The sequence below is a fragment of the Podarcis pityusensis genome (assembly GCF_964106645.2).
Source record: "Podarcis pityusensis genome assembly, chromosome: 12".
NCBI classification, from domain to species: Eukaryota; Metazoa; Chordata; class Lepidosauria; order Squamata; family Lacertidae; genus Podarcis; species Podarcis pityusensis.
This window is the reverse complement of record NC_138037.1, coordinates 39192348-39207535: the sequence shown is the minus strand read 5'-3', so window position 1 is coordinate 39207535 and position 15188 is coordinate 39192348. Positions and strand designations below refer to the sequence as shown.

General features: G+C 38.1%; 1 protein-coding gene and 1 long non-coding RNA gene across 9 annotated transcripts in view; one reads left to right on the top strand and one right to left on the bottom strand.

Annotated features, from left to right (window-relative positions):
• LOC308459565 overlaps positions 1-4803 on the bottom strand; it is a 43555-nt gene extending 38752 nt beyond the window's left edge. Inside the window, exon 1 of the long non-coding RNA XR_013978154.1 lies at positions 4747-4803. This is a non-coding gene — a long non-coding RNA (uncharacterized lncRNA). The remainder of the gene's footprint in view (positions 1-4746) is intronic.
• Positions 1-15188, top strand: part of TBC1D5 (TBC1 domain family member 5) — a 219661-nt gene that overhangs the window by 7507 nt on the left and 196966 nt on the right. For 6 of the 8 annotated variants that reach the window (XM_080974681.1, XM_080974679.1, XM_080974680.1 and 3 more), the window contains exon 2: positions 4741-4803. The exons of 1 other annotated variant lie outside the window; for it this stretch is intronic. The gene's annotated coding sequence lies outside the window, so the exon portion shown is untranslated. Of the gene's footprint in view, positions 1-4740; positions 4816-15188 lie in introns of all 8 variants that reach the window. One more of the 8 variants, XM_080974676.1, reaches the window with a different exon arrangement.

The window sequence follows — 15188 nt, the reverse complement described above, 5'->3', positions numbered from 1 at the left end:
TTTCCTCGCTGCAAGAAAGAAAATTCGATAGAGCTTAATGCATTGAGGTCTTCTCTGCTCCAGAAGCCTTGGGGCTTCATGCATTTGTATCCATAACCATTGCTTCTCAGTTCCCTTGCATATAATCACCGCCTCTACAGTGATAAAAGTCTATAAATACATTCGAGTCCAAGGAAGCTTCAGTAAATGAGAAGAAAGCAACAGCTGTGGCTCCAGAAGTCCTCCCATTTTGTTGACCATGTTCAATCTAGTACTTTAAAGATATCCAAAACCGACTTTGTAAGAGATACTAGCAAAATAAGATCTTAATTATATTTTACTCAATATCATTGTGATATAAAACCCAAGAAGAGTCATACCTATATCCTAGAAGGAAGAAGGGAGGTAAAGTGAATATATTGCACAGTTAAAGTAGCTTTCCTTAATCTTACGGTATATCCAGCAACTTGTAGTCCAGAGATCAAATCCAGCCAGACTCGTCTCTCCCCTCTCCCCCAGTTATGTAATAGCCCTCTTCACTGAACACTTAGTTTTGTGTCAGTTTTTGTGGGAAAACATAGCTGTTTCGTGTCTAGGCTTTTAACATCTCTTCCATTGACATAGTTGTTACTGGAATAGGAGGGCCCAAAATGTTGTTCTAGTCAAAATATATTATGATTCCTAATATATAAATAGTTTGGGGATTGGTGTTTTAAAGATAAAAGGCTATATAATAACTTTCTCCTATGAGAAAGTACCCATGGAGGAAAGTGTAGAGCAAAATTAATTATCATTGCATGTTGCTGAAAGGCATTACTGGTAGTGAAATTTTACTGCTATATCTCCAAAGTGGGGTGGTTTATAGTTTTAGTCTCTAAACTTTATTGGACAAATAGCCATTTCCTACTTTTATTTCCAGAATCCCCCCCTTTTTTTACTATGTTTACATTCAGTCTCATCTCAACTCAACCCAAACCAGAATGGATCCAGTTAGGTTCCTTGTGCCCCCCTCTTCACCACTCTTGTCCCATATTTATCTTTATGTGGCAACAGGTAGCGTTTCTAGTAGCCCTTAGATGCTCTTATGAGCAAACACAACTATGTCCAGGATACCTGGAAGCATGGGAAATATAGCTTGTGTGGCTGGAATCAGTGTTGAAGAGGAAATGAATTGGCAGGGAGAGCTCCAGTTTACTCTGAACCTAGTTTGGATCCTGGATTATGATGACAAGTGTCTAGAGCACATTTAGTAATATGATCCTGCCTCTCATTCCATGTGGATATGAGGGTGGGGTTTCTCAAAGCTGGTTTGCACTAGCTGTCACTTAGTATTTTAAACTGCTTTGGAATCTGAAATCGGTGGTCTTCCTCATCCCAGTTGCTGTCGCTGGTTGATGAGCAACACAATCCCAGTGTTACATAGAGCTAGTCAGGCCTCTTGCACCCTGAATCACAGTTCATGCCAAATTTTCCCAAGTCAGCCTGCACACACATCTTTCCTTTCCCAGTTTCCTTCTCCCACTCATTATCACAGCTCTTCTTCATCCTCAAATCATATATATCTTTCCACTGTTGTACTCCTTCTGCTTGTTCAGTTCCAATTTCTCACTGTCCCCATAGGAGAGAATTGCTTTGATGCGATTGTGCCAGATTTCAGAAATTATCCATAGAAGTTGTTTATGTAGGAGGGAGTTGTTGTCGTCTGACAGCTAAAACCAACTTATTTCTTTCACTACATGCCAGAGGAGGCGATTGTTTTATTGATGAATATGGAAAAAGTGAATAGTCCAGTGCTTTGTTCCATTCCTCTAATTTACGACACCAATAATAATGGATGATGGATGAGATATCCAAACATTAATAAATAATCTTAAAAGGTGTACTAAATCAAAGAGGAAGAGACCAAGGAATAATCTCATATAATGCTTCAAGAAGGGTAAGCTAATTCTAGTGTCATTAATTCTGCTATATGCAACAAATAAACAACACCCAATTTAAAGTAGATATGCTGCCAATAGGGTAAGAGCTGCAACAGTATTGCCACCTTTTCTTGCATTTTTGTTAATGTATGAACTGCTTTAAAACAGTATATCCATAAATCAAAAGTTTCCAGAGCTGGATGGTATTCTTGGAAAAAGGTGGCCATGCATTAGTTTAATGTAACTCTTGCACCATAGTTCTGTGTCTTTGAAAACTCCTTATATTTAATACCTTAGATGGAAAATAGTAGAACTTTGTTGTGCAAATGTCATCAAATTACAATGAATTTGACCACTTGAGTTAATAATTGAAACAGTGTTGAAGTGGCAGATACAATGAGATAGCTCTTGCAACAAGTTGTGCATCCCTCTGTAAGTTCTGTGATGGCTTCAAAGATTTTTTTGTCCTCAGCACTCAGTTATTACCATTCAGCCTATGTCTTGCTATTATTTCCTTTTACTGGACCTGATTTTTTAAAAAATCCTATATATGTCTACTCAAAAGTAAGTGCCATAGGATGTAATAACACAGTTCTAACCATGTCTATATACTCAGCATCAAGCATTGCTTCCCACCATCATATGCTCATTGTTTGCTTTTGAAAGACTGTTATTCTTGCTAATCATTAGAAACACACACATAGTTTATGGAACTATGCTGCTGTACAGTATTTTAAAGAATTAGAAAAAACACAAGAACCTAAGAAGCTGCCATGGCCCATCCTTCTCAGTAATGTTCACACTGACTGGAAGAGGTTCTTCAGGGTTTTAGGTAGGAAGTATTTCCCAACCCTTCCTAGAGATGCCAGGGATTGAACTTGCATGCAAAGCATGTGCTGCTACCACTGAACTACCCTTCCCCACATTTTATCTAATAGCTTAAATGCAATTCCTGCTAATACTAAGATGCCACTTAATTGCACCTATCCTTTAAACTGAAATTTAATGTTTACTATATGAAAGACTTAAGAGGATTCTTAGGAGATGCAGCATATATTTTGAATGTCTTTATGAACAGTTCCCACTGCTTAAACTAGAGCAGAAAACAGCAGTTTAGAATGCCATTTAGATGTACTTATGTAGCCCTCAACATGTGACTGTATTATGGACGGCCTTAAGAAAACAGTAAATAAATATAAAATAGATCTTCTGTATCTGTAAGAACTCTGTTGTTTAGTATGGCAGCACCAACACTTTGGAACTCCTTGCTTTTGGTATCTATTGTGTTTTACTCTTTCTGTAGGCTTTAAATTATGGCTGCAAATTTTTTTTGTCAACTGCTTTGATTTTTTTTGCAGTAAAGCGGTATATAAATTTTATGAAATAAAGAAATAAATAGAAATCTTGTATGTCTAAGAGACTAAGCTAATCTTAGTAAACTCCACACAAATAGTTTAATAGTTTGGTCTACAAGGACTGTCCAGTGAGATAGTCTAAATTATAGCAGATTTGGAGCTGTTCAGTTTGCTTCCATAAATATAGACAGGAAAATTACAGGTAATTTGGCATGACCATGCAGCAAAACACATCTCACTTCCAATATTGATTTTCCTTGTTGACATGTGGAAATCTGTTCAATGGATTATGTATAACAAATAGTTTTTTGTATGATTGTTTCTTCATTACGGTCCCCTAAATAGTTCAGACTTTATCCACAAAAGAAGTCCAGGAACTGTAAGAATAGCCCTAAGCACCTTTGAAATTCTACAAGTCTTGCTTTTAGGTTGCTGTTTACAAGAAACCAGGACCAGGTAACAATTACATTTCAAGGCACTTCCATAAAATAGAGAACTCTTAGAATACAGAGAATTCTTAGAATATCAGTAGTGGGAAATAATTATACTCACTGTAATTAGTATAGTTGGGAACATGTTTGTCCCACTATGTTTTGCAGTACAATGCTTTGGAGCTCCAATTTAGTATACTAAAACAAATCCTGAATGAATTTTGATTTGTAACATTCTACTGGTTGCCCTGGGACACGGGTGGCACTGTGGGTTAAACCACAGAGCCTAGGACTTGCCGATCAGAAGGTCGGCGGTTCGAATCCCCACAACGGGGTGAGCTCCCGTTGCTCGGTCGCTGCCCCTTCCAACCTAGCAGTTCGAAAGCACGTCAGAGTGGAAGTAGATAAATAGGTACCGCTCTGGCGGGAAGGTAAACGGCATTTCTGTGTGCTGCTCTGGTTCGCCAGAAGCGGCTTAGTCATGCTGGCCACATGACCCGGAAGCTGTACACTGGCTCCCTTGGCCAGTAAAGCAAGATGAGCACCGCAACCCCAGAGTCAGCCACGACTGGACCTAATGGTCAGGGATCCCTTTACCTTTACCTTACTGGTTGCCCCTGATTGACACTACCATTCAAGGATGTGGATGGTATTCTTTTAATTTTAAATGGCGAGTGCATTCAGATAGTAAAAACTTGGTAACCTCTGTATATTTCCAAGGACTATGAGCTTTAAACGTTGAGGAAGGATTTAAAAGTCAGCCAAGCATTTTGTCCTTCTCACATTTTGTCTTCATAACTGAATGACTGCCAGTTTGCACAGATTGTGTGTCAGTTTAAATACAACAAACACACATCAGTCTGCTTGAAATCATTCCACCAAAGACTTCTAAAAACTTTAGGTAGTCGGCAAACAGTAATGGTTGTTTCACATTAAGTTGCTTTGTAGAATTATAAAACAGCTTTTCGTATGCTTTCAAATAAAATGTTGTCATCCACTAATGAATGAGATACCATCTGTAATAATTAAGGTTATTCCACTTGTTTTTCCCTGCAGCAAAACTTCTGAAGGTTTGAAGAAGATAGTAAGAAATCTACGAAGGAGGGCTGTAGCAGTATTTGTAGCAGTATTGTAAGTACTGCATTGAAAAGAATGTGAATTAAAAATATTATAAAGTGCCTGTCCATATATATTTGATGAAAAATTAGTTGTACAAAGGGAGCGCATGGAATGTAAGGGACAAGATATATAGTAGCAGTTTTGTTAATTTACAAAGATAGCTCCATTCTTATGAAATTTAAAGTGTAGCCTTTGCAGTGTAATCAGGAATTCACCAGTATCACTGAAAAAATATCTTTTTATCTAACAAAGATTGATCTACTTTATATACATTTGTTTATTTAAAACTATCAGAATTTAGAAAATCATTATAGTTTTGTAGGGCTGTCATTTGTTTTAGTGACTTATTGTTTAGGTTATTTTGCAGAATTATTTATTTGCTGATTTATTTATGTATTTCATTATTTATTTATTTGATTATTTAGTAAATTATTTATCTGATGAATTATTAATACATCTTCATGACAAGCTTTAAATTATTTATAACTTAATTTTGATTTTATTGCTTTTCGACGCTGCATTGTTACTGACTAGGTTTTTTTTTTTAAATCCCCTTACTTGCTTCTTGAAAATTAAAGTATTAGCTTTGAGGCAAGTTTATATTCATTGCAAGGCCAATAGATAGATATATTTTCTGCATATGAAGTACTTCTCCTTGTAGGTACACATTTTACATGGGATTTTGTAACTTGTGACTGCGTACTTACTTACCTGTTCACAATCTTGCTTTTGCTGTTCCATAGCTATATAAAGATAAATATTTAACCTTTGGTGCAAAAGTGAACACATTCTTCTTCTCCATAGTTTACACAACTAGTGTACTTTCCTGTACACTTTCTATATGTGTTGGATATAGAGACACATTCTCTGTTGCAGGAAAGATTCTCTTGATTCAACCCATTATACAGACAATTGTTGCACTGTCATTCAGTAATTTGTTGAAGCTTCATGATTGCTTTCAGAACATGCACTTGCTGCTAAGAGAATAGGTGAAAGATTTTCTGAGCTCAGTCAAACTTGAGTAGCCTCTTCTTTTTAAATGGAGGTCTTGCTCAGTAAGTTTCACTACAAACACTAACCTGCCCTACAAAGTGTCATTCCTAATGTCTTCTAATGTTTACTGTGGAATCACACCTAATGTAGACAGTTCTAGCTCCACCAGTCTCTCCTTCCATCTCTAATATCCCTTAATACTTTTCTTTCTATTTCTAAGATGCTCTGCTTCCTGCATTACACTAATTTCGATGCACGATTTGGCCTCTGCATACAGAGAGGGTAGGATGCAGATGCCCTTTGTTCACATAGTGAGTCCAGGTGGTGTCTACACAGTCTCAGCACCCTGCTTTGCCTCCCTGGGGCATTTTGCATATGGAGCCCCCTCCTGGTACGCCACAGCAATGATAAATGCATAAACACCCAGCAGGCTATTACTAACAATTGCTAGATTACAGGGCAAGCTTCATGCATTGTTTGCTGCTCCTTCAACTCTGCAGAAAGTCTACTCGGAGCGAGATCCTAGAAGGAAGAGGGGGCTTCATGAGAAAGCACCATCTTTCCAGGGGTAGAGCACATAAAATATCGTGTTAATAATGGAAGAAAAGTTCATACAGAAAGAATGCTCAGAAAACTGACATGTTTTTGGGCCCAGGGAAGATCGATGTCTACTGGTGTTTAAAGTGTCCTGAATTGATTGGACAGTAAAGAGGAGATAAATGGCAGGGAAAAGCCAGTGACGAGTAGGATGGAGATGTGTTCTAAGTAAATCATTCTGCAGATGTTACCTATGTGTGGGTTACTGGACAAGGATGCAAAACGGCTCTTACCTTAAATATGAATAAATAGTTTGGTCTTGTGCGCATGTCTCTATATATCACTGCTATGACTTCAGCTGCTGTAAATGTTTTACAGTTAATGCTAAACTTTTAATTCACTTTAAAATTCAGTAAGTCTGCTTATTTTAATACAGCCTTCCCAGCCTCTCTTTTTTGTAGGGGAATGTAGTATCTCCTTCATGCAATGAGTAGTAAAATGATGAGGGCAAAGCTGTAGTTCTGATAAATGTGCTGTGTGCACAACATGGCCTTTATTCTGTGTTTAGTGCTTGAGATGAATTACTATAGAATTTAAAGTTTAACAGGGCATGGGAAAGGATGCATTGTACATTTCAAGTTGGGATGCTGTTGCAGTACAGTAGAAATGGCCTCTGTAGATATGTTTCACTATAGAACTTAAATTATGCATGTGTATATCCAAATTCCTTATTTTGAAATATTGAATGTATGAATATTTAATTGGTATCTTGCTTTAGTATCTTCATATGCTTGCCTTAAAGGAAGCTGTTTCCTTTGATTTATATACATGGATAAAAAACTTGTATAGAGTGTGTATCAATGGCTTTTCTCTCTCCTGTATTAGATGAACAGCATTAGGCAATGACAAGTTGGGGGCGGTTTCTTTCTTTTTGATTGCTGAAGTTTTGTAAACCTTGTTCATAACACCTTTATGAACACCTTGGTTGCTTTTTACATTAGTCTTTCAGATTTGCTTTTTTAAAAAAAACCAACCACGTACTTACAAAGGTCAGATACATCGCCGCATATAACAGTAGAATGTGTTGTATTTTGTAGTTTATGCCGAAGTGCATCCCCAGTAATATACATCTTTTTGGAAGTTTTTTATTTATCTTAACCTTTTCATTTGTATTTTTTTCACAATATGAAAACGTTATTGAAAAAGGCCTGTAAAGCATTGATATTAAATATTGCAAGTATGCTTTGTCACTCACCTGTACTAGTATTAAATGCTTCCTGAATGACGTATTATGATAGTTCCAGGGGTAATATAAGGCAGCTTATGCACTGGCCCTGAGAACAGCTAGTGAGAAGTGAAAGCACAGCCAAAGGTCACATTAAACAAGAGTTCTGTCACACCCCATTCATTTACCCACCAATTTGTGAGAATAGCTGGTTACATCTTGTGCTGTATAATTTTTAGGAAAGATAGTGCTATTTTTACTTACTGTGTTTTAATGGCATGTCAACCTTGGATGCTACAGGTTAAAAAAAAATCCAATAATGATTTTCTACAATATTATTCAAACACATCTTAATTCCAGCCTTGAAAAAAAATGCACTTGCATGTGCCTATGTATATACAGGGTGATTCATAATAATAAATTCCATTCACTATAAATGGAAACTGCATACTTCATTATGAATCACCCTGTACTGTATACATAGGTTTGCACAACAGGGCTTTTTAAAAAAAACAAAAAAACAGCAACCTTGCTAATTTCCTCCCCCCGCCCCTTTAAAGACATATTGTAATTAAACTCTCCCAAGTTTAACCAACGTTTTGCAGTGCAGTACAGGAACTGATATAATAACTTCAGTGCTATTTTGTAATTAAAACAAATACAGTACTCCACTGTTTATATATGTTTCCAAGGTGGATCAAAATGACTTGTGCAGAACCTTTGGACTGTAGGTACTGGGGTGCAGAGAAGTTCAATGAGTTTCATATCATGTAGCAGTTCTTTGGAGAAAAGAACTGAAACCACCTACTGGACAATAGTAGGTCTCTCCATGTAATAATTACATGTGTATTTCCTTTCCTGTAGTTTAAATGTAAACTATAATTTTGCAAACTGCTGTACTTGACAGTTCAGGGGCCTAAATGATACTGTTTGCTAACTGTATTAACTACAGAAAACATCTGCATGCATCTATAGTTTTTTAAAATATTATTTTGCCATGTCTGGTTTTCAATTCCTTGCTTGTCTTGTATTTATATATTTTTAATAGATGAAAAAGACAAAATATTATGATGGTGGGCTTTCTGTGTGTCAGGGTCTAAGTCATAGGTTAGTTTTAAGACAAAGCAGCCTCATAAGTCAGAACTGAAGAGTAAGAGAGGACAAACCAGGAGGGAGGACCAAAGAGGAGCACCATATTGTTTTGGCAAAGCTGAATAGGAAGCTTTTTCTTATACTCTTGGGTCAACTGCATCTTAGTCCATCTTAGTGGTTGGAGTAAGCACAGGGCCTGAGCGTACTTCAGATAGATTATGTAACCTGCAGGTTTGTGGCTCAGCATAAAGCACAGCTGCACCCAGATTCATTTCGTGTCACAACAACTCCTGAGGCTGCGGTAGATTTTCATCTGGTAGTTGCATTGTAAACTACTGCACAGTCCTGTTACTATGTGTAAATGCTCCAACACATTAGTTGGGGTAAGATGCAAATAAGCCCAAATAAGGTTTAGTATCTGGATCCGGAGGGATCCTTTTAAAACAGCTTGATGGATTTGATTGCCTGCCACCTACCACCCTGAGCATTTCCCCCATGCTCTGGATTTTATTGTCTTGTTGCCATCATTTTCCCTGTATAGCATCTGTGTCATCCAGCTTCAGAATCTGAAATTTCATCCTCTATCCAGTGTTTTTATGGTTAATTTTGAACAGCTATATCGTAAGTGATGCTCTTTGATATAGCTCGGTGCTTGAATTTGGGGAAGGAGGTGAAAATTAGATACTTTTGTTTCAAATTAGGGCAGACTCAATTTAGCCTTTGGTGTATTGACCTTCTTTATACTCATGCAAACTATTTGCTAATGAGCTTGAATTAATACATTCACACTTCCACTGTATTATTTCGGTTATCGATCATTACCATGAAAAGTGAAAAGCATTAATGAATGGTTAATGTGGCATAATATTAGGCATGACCTATCTTCAACAAAGTTTCTATATATGCTAATTGTTTAATTATGTGTACTTCCTTACTGCAAGGGTAGGGCAAGTAGTGTTGTAAGCATGGCAATGCTCCGTATACTTTTCTTTCTTAAAAACTTGTAGTGGCAGTCTAAGCCGATGGTTATTACTGATTTTGGAGGTAATAGTGGCTGTTTCCATTTTCTAGTATTACCCAGGCCAGGGCTCTTTGAAGCTGGAAGTGTCAGCAAATGGGCACTTTGAGATATGGTTTCCTCTTCCAGGGCATATGTCCAGTATAACCTCTGCTGGCATAAGGCTTTGGTTGTTAGATACTTTTCCGCTAATTATGTGCCAGAATGAAAACGGGAAAACAAAAAAGTGACAATTAATCATGAGTTGTGTGCGTAGCTTTCTGTAACCTGGACCTCTTGAACATAACAATGTCTTGTCAAGTCACTTTTATTGCATTTAGCCATACACCATTTCATTGAAACCCTGACCCAGACAGGATAGTTTAATAAAATGCACAGTAAAATATTAGACTAAGAGACCGCCTGCATAAAACATCCAATTTATTAACAAAAAGTTGTTGTTGTTTGTTGTATGAAAGCTACATTGTTATTTTCTTATGAAACCTACAAATACTATCAATTGCAGACAACCTATATATAAAAGGGGCAGATGGAGCCCATTAACCTGGGAAGGTAGTCCATGGAGAAGGAAAACTCTTATCCTGAACCTCCGCCGCTTTGTGGGAAACCTTTGGGAGAAAAAAAGGCTTAGGAGTAAACCCTACACAAATCCAGAGTAGAATCCCTAAGACTGTTGGATGCTGCCTTGTATGCCTCCTTCTGGCATCTCCTGCATCCAAGCTGGTGCCAAATGTACTGCTTTCCTTTCCTGTGGAAGCATCAGCAAGGTTAAGAGGGGTGTCTTGTCATTTAGTCAGCCCAGGACCTTCATACACACTGCCCAGGCTAGCATCCCAGGGAGTTCACTCTGATGCTGCTAACTCAGCGGTTTGACTTCACCCCCAGAGGCACACTCCACAACATAATATGTAAGTACAAAGAATACAGCAACAGTGTTCTAATTGGCAGGACATAGTACACATAGTCCCCAGCTAAAGGGAGATGCTCATGAAGTTGTACTTCTTTCTGACACAACCATCCATTGAACATTGGTGAGGCTTGTAAATAAGATAAGCTTGGAAATGCAAGGACTGACTTGTTGGATAGTGGCCTTGCATAAGTCACTTGGTCAAACTTTTTGGCTGAAAGGCAGGATATAAATGTTTTATATAAATAATAAATGAATAACCTTTTACATCTCTCCTTTTTGTGAGGATTTCCTCTTAACAAACCTTAATTCTTATGAACAATGCACATAATTTGCAGGCTCTCTTGTCTATGCGTGTCTGCTGTATTTTGAATTCTGTTAAGCTTAATGGGTCAGATGCAGAGGTTCTCTTTTTCTGAGGAAAGGAGTCTTCCTCCAGTGGAGCAAAGGGAACTTTTGGATCCAATGCAACAGAAGCTTAGGTAGAATCCAAGCAGAAAGAGTGGGCCAGTGAAGTAAACAGAAACGAGAAGCAACATAATTGTAATGAAGAATGAGAAAGATTCAGCAAGTAGTAGACCTGATAGGATCTTGGGGAGCACACAGGGATAGCAAGAGAAGGAGGAAGATGGAAATTTATTAGCAGAAACCTTGAAGTACCAGCCATGAAGATTGAACAGGAACCAGGAAATAATGCGGCAAAGGGTAGAGGGAAACCGCAAATGAAGAATAATGTAAACTACAGTTTCAAAAAGCAAGAAAAACAGGATAGGAAAAAACGACATTGTAAGGCACTGTCCATGTTCTAGACCCACAGTGCCAAAGTAGTGTAATAATGTCATTGCAGAAGGCGTGAGTCTGCACAGTTTGAAGCATCAGAGGATGCTAAGGTCTAATGAGTTCCTTGGTCTAGTTCCTTGTGATTCTGTTAATAGTTAGAACTGCATATCTGCAACCGAAGGTTGGCTAATGTGGAATTTGGCGGCCTCCTGAATCTTCCTCATCTGCTTTGTGGATAAGAAAGTATGCTTGGCACCAGACAGCGTTTCTTCTTGCTATACTGAAATTTGTCTTTATTTTCCTAATGAGCCAGTTGTCTTTGGCAGGGTAGTTGTCCCCAGTTTCCTTTCAAACTAAAATTTCACGTGTATATTAAAATACATAATGCTGGAGGATATGCCAGAGAAACAATATGAATACAGTATTGCTGAATACGTGGGGCATAGGATTTGTAGAATGAAAGTTAAAATAGATGGTTCTGCTCATTTACAAGAAAAGTCACCAGACAGCATTGTTTGTCAATCAACAAGCCTTTGAGCTGACAGTCATTGCAGCAATGCTGCATTAAGAATTGAAAGGTGCCTTTTGCATGTTAGAATTAAAACGGGTGACACTAATGCAGTACCTACTACTCCTGAGTTAAATTCTATGGAATGTTTTGGGAGTTGGTGGCAAACATTGCACATATTCTTTGGAATGACAAAGAGAATGGATGAGGTGTTTGAAAAGGGGTGATAGTGGAAATCCTCCTGTTAATGGCTTGTACCAAACTTAAGATCTGTCCCTTGTTTAAAAAGCGGAAGAAGTAAATAACAGTTAACATTCGTTCCTGATTGAAAGTCTCAGGAGGAAAATGTTGAGGAAGCATGTCAAGTTAAGAAGAAACAATGAGCATAAGATTTGTCATCTTAAGGACATAATCCTGGCAGTCTAGGTTGGTTGATGATATGATAGTGTGATAAACTCTTTTGAAAGCAGTAGCAATACAGTGGTAGCTCTAGTTGTGGACAATCCATTTTGGGGTGCTGTTCACACCCCGAAAAGTCCGCAACTAGAGCGCCTCTTCTGTGCATGTGTGCGGCGCGATTGAGCAGATCGCTTCTGCTCATGCGCAAAGTGCGTAGATCGCTTCTGTGCATGCGCGGGTGGCGAACCCAGAAGTGTTTCCGGGTTTGTTGCGTTCATAAGCTGAAAGAGCGGGACACAACACGAGGTATGACTACTTGTGCTACATGCTGTGTGTAGTCTTGATTACATGAACAATATTTGCTGCTGAAATCTGAGGTTTTATGCGCATGTGAAAATGTTAAGAAAACGCAGCAGTCTAGATAATGAATTATTGGATTGGTCATGTTTCAGAAAATTCACGTATATTTCCTTATTGGGTTACTCTTGGCCGTATAGTGGTACCTCTGGTTGTGAACGGGATCCGTTCTGGAGCCCTGTTTGCAACATGAGCAGAATGCAGCCCGCGTCTGCATGCGTGGGTTGCAATTTGCCGCTTCTGTGCATGTGCGCAATGTCATTTTGCACGTCTGTGCATGTGTGAGTGGCAAAACCTGGAAGTATCCCTTTCTGGTACTTCTGGGTCGCCGTGGGACACAGCCTGAAATCGCGCAACCTGAAGCATACGTAACAAGAGGTATGACTATACTTTGTTTCCAAACTGAATCCAGCCACCCAGTGTAGCATCTCCTGTTAGTTTTTTTCTTTGGCACTGCGTAGAATCTGTGAGTCAGGAATGTTATCCACCTATAGTACAAATAAAGTAATAAAAATTAATTATAGGTAGTATGAATTAGTGAGGTTCACACTGTATTAAGGAGATCGGTGAAGGTTGAGAGCAACATTTAATCATGAAGAATTGCTTGCACTTTGTACAATTTGTTTTAGATTTATGTATTTGTTACGTGTCTAAGAGACCTTTTGGGAATTTGCTTATCTACTAAATCTATTATATTTGCAGTATTAGTTGTGGTGCCCGACAATGAGAGCTAAGGTCTCTCGTACTTCATATGTCACTACCAATTTTATGATGACTCTAATATTGTGTGAAGCAAATGATAGCAGAAATCCCACCACATCCTGACCATTTCAGAGAAGGACAAGCACATATGATCAAATCATGAGCATCTGTCACATCATTGAAAAATTTAGGGAGTTGAGTCATTCATTGATAATGTGCTTCATTGGCTATGCAAAAAAAATTTGATACCATCTGACATGACCATCTTTAGAGGATACTTGCTGACATGAGGATTCCAAAATATCTTACTGAACTTTCTTGCATGTTTGTTTGGTTTTTTTGCAGGGGAGGTGGGCGCGGGGATGGCATTGACCACAGATTTTGTTGCAAATGGCAGCAAGTAAAAGCAAGTAGTTTCCCACAGGACAGCAAAAAAATGGCATGTCATCAGCAATCCTTTTTTTTTTTTAAATGATATTTATTGAAAATTTTTAAAATTACAGAAAAAAACACAGCAGAAAAAGAAAAAAGAGAAAACAAAGAGAAAACAAACCACATCAAACAATGCAGATTCAAAAAACAAAAATACACCAAAAACAGATAAAAACAAATCCATCATTCTCGAATCCTCAACTTTCATTACCTTCTTTCTTTGACCTCCTCCTCCTCCCTTTTTTTGTATCCTAGTTATTAATTATGGCAGCAAATCCTTTCCATATTTCATAATATTCTGTCATTACATTACCTTGATCTATTTTCATCTTATCTTATAGAAAACCTTAAAACTTAAAACTTAAATCTTATTTTTACCAACTTCTCATAACCATAATATTCTTACCTAATTCTTTAAACATTTTTGCTAGAGCCAAGTAATTTCATTCCAACATTTTTCTAACATGCATCAATTTTATAAAACAATCCTAATAATAAAAAAAGAAATAAAAACAATCCAATCTTCATCCAGCGTCCTTTCCTCCTGGTCCTGGGTTTTGTCAGTCCTTTTTATCCCATTGATCTAGCGCATTAACCTGGTAACCCTATATCCGAGGCCCTTAAGTCTCTTCCATGTCCCTTCCGCAGCTCTTCTTCATATTCTCCTTTCACTCGTGGGAACTCCAGCTTGGTAATGTTTTTGACCCTTTTCAACAAATCAGCCCCTTTTCCAAAGACCATGTGGTATTTGTAAACATGTTTCAGAATCCCTCCAAAATTAAGAGCCCCCACAGTCCAAACATCCCTGCATAGGGGGGTCTATCCAACCCCCCATTTCCAAACCAGTCCAAACTTTATCTTTCCAAATCTGGCTTTTTCCAAGTTCATTTGTCAAGTCCAAAAGCTCATGTTCCTGCAGGGCCACAGCTCCCTCCATCTCTGGCGCCCAAAATTCAGCAACATCCTCTTCTCTCATCTGTTCTGTCAGGGCACACTCCTGATTTGATTCCTGGGTGGGCTCCATATAGTTTCCCACTGCCTGTTCAAAAATTCTGACCGCATTAGTCATCAAATCCGTCTTCTCATTTAACTGTTCCAGTAGGGCATTTGTTTTACAGAGAGCACACCACAGAGCTTCTGAATACATTGTCCTACAAGGTCACAAGTCTATTCCCACGATTGTAATCTGTAACAGCTGCAAGCTCCCTGAAATTAGTTACAGTTTCACAGTCTCCCTCTAGGGGGAAAACTTCTATTTGTTCTTTCTTTTAAGTACAAATCTAGCAACAAAGTTTCCTTTTTGAGATATTTTGTCAATATTTGTTCCTTTAAAATGCGAAAGGGAACAGTGGAATCACTATGTTTCTCTTCTTTTAGCTATCTGTCAAAAACGTTTGTCTCTGGTCAATGAGCTTCAAACGTCAGTCCTGACACC